Source organism: Sorex araneus, chromosome X, assembly GCF_027595985.1.
Source record: "Sorex araneus isolate mSorAra2 chromosome X, mSorAra2.pri, whole genome shotgun sequence".
NCBI lineage: Eukaryota > Metazoa > Chordata > Mammalia > Eulipotyphla > Soricidae > Sorex > Sorex araneus.
In genome coordinates this window covers 121,583,868-121,590,003 of record NC_073313.1, presented here as the reverse complement: position 1 = coordinate 121,590,003, position 6,136 = coordinate 121,583,868, and the positions used below count along the sequence as shown (strand labels likewise).

Below are 6,136 nucleotides of genomic sequence, written 5' to 3'. Positions count from 1 at the left end.
GGAGGAGGACGGTGGCCCATGAGGCTCGTCGCAGACAACGCAGCGGCCATGTCCGCGCGCCAGGCGGGAGCCGGGCCGGGCTGGGCTTCCTCCCTGCGCTCCCTAGGCAGCGGGCTGGCGTCCAGCGCGGGGCAGCGTTGGCGGCTCCGGCGCGGCTCTCTGCTCCTAGAGCTCCTGAGCCCCAGGCGGCCGGGCGGCCCGGTGGGGGCGGGGGCGGGGGTCCCCGCCCGAGAATGGGCATTCTCTTCACCAGGGTCTGGAGGCTGTTCAGTCACCAGGAGCACAAAGTTCTCATTGTTGGGCTGGATAATGCGGGGAAAACTATCATTCTTTATCAGTTTTCCATGAAGGAAGTTGTCCGTACGTCTCCTACAATAGGAAGTAATGTAGAAGAGATAGTGGTCAATAATACACGTTTTCTAATGTGGGATATTGGTGCCCAAGAATCTCTTCGTTCTTCCTGCAACACTTATTATACCAACACAGAGTTTGTGATAGTTGTGGGCAGTACCGACAGGGAAAGGATTTCTGTGACTAGAGAAGAACTCTACAAAATGTTAGCCCACTAGGACCTAAAGAAAGCTGGATTGCTGATTTTTGCTAATAAGCAAGACGTTAAAGAATGCATGACTGTAGCAGAAATTTCCCAGTTTTTGAAACTAACTTCTATTAAAGATCACCAGTGGCACATACAGGCATGCTGTGCTCTTACTAGCGAGGGGTTATGCTAAGGACTTGAGTGGATGATATCACGATTTAAGATTAGATGATCTCCGTGACCTCCTCTCTCATGGACTTTGTATGAACGAAGTTCTGGACTTTCCCTGAAAGCTGCAAAAAGTCATGGTTTAGATATATTTATAATAAACTGATTTAAACTTTTTCTATAAGAAGAAAAATTAGGACCACTTATTTGAAAACAAAGATGAAGCCTCACTCCCAATCTACTTTCTCATTAGTTCCTTCCAAAGCAAGGTCTTAAAGCTGTGATTGACGTGTTTCTTACAATGAATCCTCTCAGGACATTGAGTGGCCTGTGGTAAGTGTAACGGGAGAGAAAACATTTAACTTCAAGAGCTTTATTATCAGTATCACCCTCCCTAGTTGAATGTGTTCTCTTGTTTCATTAAGTCAAAATACAAATCAGCACAAATCAGTTTCCTCTTTTAAAATGTAATGTTACTTATAAAAAGTATTTTGCATAAAGTTGTGTATGTATTGTGTAAAAACCTCAAGTTCCAGTAAATAACTTTGATTTATGTTCTAAGGAAAAGTGGATAACACAAAAATTAATAATATTCTTAGTATAACCATAATGCAATGAGTACTGGTATTGATGTTAAATGCCTTTTTGTACTTTTCCTCTATGTTCTCTGTCTTGTACTAACCACCCACACCACCACCTCCTCCAAATTATTGAGCTGCTCTTAAAAGAAAGAAAAAGGGGGAAAGCTTGACATTGTGTACCTATTTTTTGTTGATCAAGTCACATGCATGGAAACCTAATCCAGTTGAGTGGATATCTTATCATAGTCTTGCTAAGCCTCAGTGGTAGAATTTCCCATTAAACTATCAGCTGTTTCCTTTGATTGGAGCTTATGTCATCTGGGTTACTGACTAAATTACTAATCCATTAATGTCAGTCATTAATTATGGTTAAAATTAATGATTTTTTTCAGCATTAGTGAAAAGCTGTTTTATAAAACATGTCTATCCAGACAAGTATTACCCTATAAATACTATTAAATAATTTAGCTAGAATTCTAAATGTAGGTATTTAGTTAAAAGCATTTGAAGTAAATTTGAGATAAAGCTTACTTCCCAAGCGACAAAAATTTCTTAAAATTTTGTTTCTTAGGAATTAGAATAATTTGAGATATTTCTGTTTCTGTGGGTTTTCACTTTATCTTCTTATACAACTGCAAACTGCAAATTTTTAATGCTCTTAAGAATCTGTATTAAAATCTAACTTTTTATTTTTTTATTTATTTTTTTTAAATTTTTTTATTGAATCACCAAGTGGAGGGTTACAAAGTTCTCAGGATTATGTCAGTTATACAATATTCAAACACCCTTCCCTTCACCAGTGCCCATCTTCCATCACCAACCCCCCCAGTATATCTGCTGCCCCCTCCCACCTCCCTAGTCCCCACGCTTGTACGTGATAAGTTTCACTTCATTTACGCTTATCTTGATTACATTCCATGTTTCAACACACAACTCACTACCGTTGTTGGGGTTTCCCCCCAAAAAGAAAAAGACAGTCCTATTGCCAATGAGGCATTTGATAGTTCTCCATTGCTAAGAATATAGAGATATTAAGTCCTGCTGTTTGTTACATAACTTTTCTTTTTCCCCCTTGCCCGGCGCCACCGAGTTCACGCCTGTTTAGTAATCGCCACGCTGTCTGACAAAGGGAAAAAAACCGAAGAGGATGGTTATTTCCCGTCATCAGCGGGCGTGGGCCTCTGGCTTAGTTGATAGTCTAGTAGAGTGTCTGCAAGCAGTTTCTGGAACCAAAGGTCTTGCGCTGATATCGGCTCCGGCTCGAGATACCACCAGCGTCCCGCTGGTCCATGTACCTAATTTTTCCCCTTATTTCCCATTCCCACGCCACCAGGTCTGTTTGCTTAATGGACATCACACTATGTTTGACACCACGCCACGTTTCTTCCCGAGAAAGAAGGATATTTCTTCTCAGCCGGCGTGGGGATATAGCTTAGTTCAGTCTAGAGAGATGGCTACCATTATGATTGCCTTCAATATTTCAACAAAATACTTACTATTCTTGTTAGGATCACCCACAAAAGTCCGACCCATTAAGAAGGAACCATTACATATTGCTGATACTAAGATGACATTTAGTATCAGTTTTGGGTTTCTGTCTAAAGTCCAGGGAAAAAGTTGAAGGAGAGAGAGAGAGAGAGGTACTTCCCCGCCCTCGATACCCCGCCAGCCGCGCCGCGCATTTGGGTGCGTCTCTCCATTTTGTGCTCAGAGAAGTGGGGTAGATGCTGTGCTGTGCCCAGGAGAAGTTGAGGGAGAGAGAGAGAGATTGAAGGAAAAAAAAAGAGAAACGCCGGGCCCCCGCAAGGGGGACCTGGCGGAAACTCTCAAGTTACATACTGCAGGTTGCTGGTGGGCTGCTGGTGTCCAAAGCAGCTCCCTCCTCTTCGTCAGTCATTCTGGGGGTGCGGGCGCGGAGAAATCAAAATCTAACTTTTTAAACTAAAAAAAAGAATTCGTAAGAAAGAAGAAAGTCAAAGTAAAGATATTCTTTTTTATTTATTTATTTTCTTTTATTAATCAATCACGGTGGGGGTACAGATACAGGTTTACATATTCTAGTGTTTGTGTTTCAGTCATATACAGCATGAGTATCTATCCCTCCACCAGTGCCTGTCCTCTGCTGATAACCCCATCATCCCTCCCACACACTCCCACCCTATCCCCCTCCCACCCCGCCTCTTTGGCAGGACATTCCCCTCTGTTCCCTCTCTCCCTTTGGGCATTGTGGTTAGCAATGGGGGTCTTGGGTGGCCAATGTGTTCGGTCTATAGTCTGCTCTGAGCACGCCTCTCCCATCACGAGGGGGTCCTCCCACCACATTTTTGCTTGGTATTCTCTTCTCTATCTGAGTTGCCTTTTCCCCCCAGCATGTGAGGCCGGCCTCCAAGCCATGGAGCAAATCGGGTACTTATTTCTGCTATTGTTGGGTGTTAGTCCTCCATTCTATTGTTTTATATTCCACAGATGAGTGCAATTCTTCTATGTCTGTCTCTCTCTTTCTGACTCATTTCACTTAGCATGATGCTTTCCATGTTGATCCACTTGTATGCAAAGTTCATGACTTCGTCTTTTCTAACAGCTGCATAGTAATCCATTGTGTAGATGTACTAAAGTTTCTTTAGCCAGTCATCTGTTCTCGGGCATTTGGGTGTTTTTTCCAGATTTTGGCTATCATAAACAGTGCTGCGATGAACATACATGTGCAGATGTCATTTCAACTATATCTTTTTGCCTCTCCGCGATATATTCCCAGAAGTGGTATTGCTGGGTCAAATGGGAGCTCAATTTCTAATTTTTTTGAGAAGCGTCCATATTGTTTTCCAGAAGGGCTGAACCAGTCGGGATTCCCACCAGGAGTGTAGAAGGGTCCCTTTCTCACCACATCCTCTCCAACAGCGGTTGCTTTTGTTTTTTTGGATGTGTGCTAGTCTCTGTGGTGTGAGGTGGTATTTCATAGTTGTTTTGATCTGCATCTCCCTAATGATTAGTGATGATGAGCATTTTTCCATGTGCCTTTTGGTCATTCGTATTTCTTTCTTGAGAAAGTTTCTATTCATTTCGTTGCGCCATTTTCTGATGGGGCTGGATGTTTTCTTCTTGTAGAGTTCAACCAGTGCCTTATATACCCTTGATATCAACCCCTTATCAGATGAGTATTGGGTGAATATCCTTTCCCACTCTGTAGATTGCCTTTGTATTCGGGTCACTGTGTCTTTTTCGGTGCAGAAGCTTCTTAGTTTAATATAATCCCATTTGTTTATTTCTGTTTCTAATTAATTGCTTAGTTCAGTGTCATCTTTGAAGATACCTTTGGCTTCAATATCATGGAGGGTTTTTCCAACCTTGTCTTCAATGTACCTTATGGATTGTGGTCTGATGTTGAGGTCTTTAATCCATTTTGATCTGATTTTTGTGCATGGTGTCAGGTCGAGGTCTAAGCCCATTCTTTTGCATGTGGTTGACCAGTTATGCCAGCACCATTTGTTAAAGAGGCTTTCCTTGCTCCACTTCACATTTCTTCCTCCCTTATCAAAGATTAGGTGTTCATACAATTGGAGTGGTGTATAGGGATAGTCCACCCTGTTCCATTGGTCTGCGGCTCTGCCTTTGTTCCAGTACCATGCTGTTTTAATTGTTACAGCTTTGTAGTAAAGTTTGAGGTTGGGGAGGGTGATGCCTCCCATCATCTTTTCCCCAAGAATTGCTTTAGCTATTCGTGGGCATTTGTTGTTCCATATGAATTTCAAGATTGCTTGGTCTATTTCTTTGAAGAATTTCATGGGTATCCTTATGGGGCTTGCATTGAATCTGTATAGTGCTTTAGAGATTATTGCCATTTTGACAATGGCAATACTCCCTAAAGCAAAATGGCAATACTCCCTAAAGCACTTCCTATTCATGAGCAGGTATTATGTTTCCATTTCCCTGTGTCTTCTTTTACTTCATAAAGTAGGGTTTTGTAGTTTTCTTTGTAGAGATCCTTAACCTCTTTAGTTAGGCTGATTCCAAAGTAATTGATTTTCTGTGGCACATTTGTGAATGGCATTTTTATGTCATTTTCCTCTATATCACTGTTTGCGTATAGGAAGGCCATTGATTTTTGGGTATTGATTTTATAGTCTGCAAATCTACTGTACAAGTCTATTGTTTCTAGGAGCTTCTTAATGGAGGTTTTAGGATTCTCTAGGTATAGAATCATGTCATATGTGAATAGTGAGAACTTGATTTCTTCCTTTCCTATCTGGATGCACTTAATGTCTTTTTATTGCCTAATGGCTATTGCAAGTACTTCCAGTACTATGTTGAACAGAAGTGGTGAGAGTGGGCATCCTTGTCTTGTCCCTGATCTTAGAGGAAATGTCCTTAGTTTATCCTCATTGAGGATAATGCTTGCCACGGGTTTGTGTTAGATGGCTTTGACTATCTTGAGGAAAGTTCCTCCAAAACCCATTTTGGTGAGAGTTTTCATCATAAATGGATGCTGGATCTTGTCAAATGCTTTCTTTGCATATATTGAAATGATCATGTGGTTTTTATTTTTACTTTTGTTGATGTGATGGATTATGTTGATTGATTTCAATATGTTAATCCATCCTTGCATCACAGGGATGAATCCGACTTGGTCATGATGTATAATCTTTTTGATGAGTTGTTGGATTCTATTTGCTAGTATTTTGTGGTGGATCTTTGCATCTGTGTTCATCAGGGATATTGGCCTGAAGTTTTTCTTGTTAGCAGTGTCATTATTTGCTTTTGGTATTAGGGAGATATGTGCTTCATAGAAACTGTTCGGGAGAGTTCCTGTTTTTTCCATTTCCTGGAAAAGCTTGAGGAGAACTGGCAACAG

At 41.4% G+C, this 6,136-nt stretch overlaps 1 pseudogene; it reads left to right on the top strand.

Annotated features, from left to right (window-relative positions):
- The first annotated feature begins 219 nt into the window (after positions 1-219).
- LOC101539519 (ADP-ribosylation factor-like protein 5A) lies at positions 220-770 on the top strand (annotated as a pseudogene).
- The last annotated feature ends 5,366 nt before the right edge of the window (positions 771-6,136 follow it).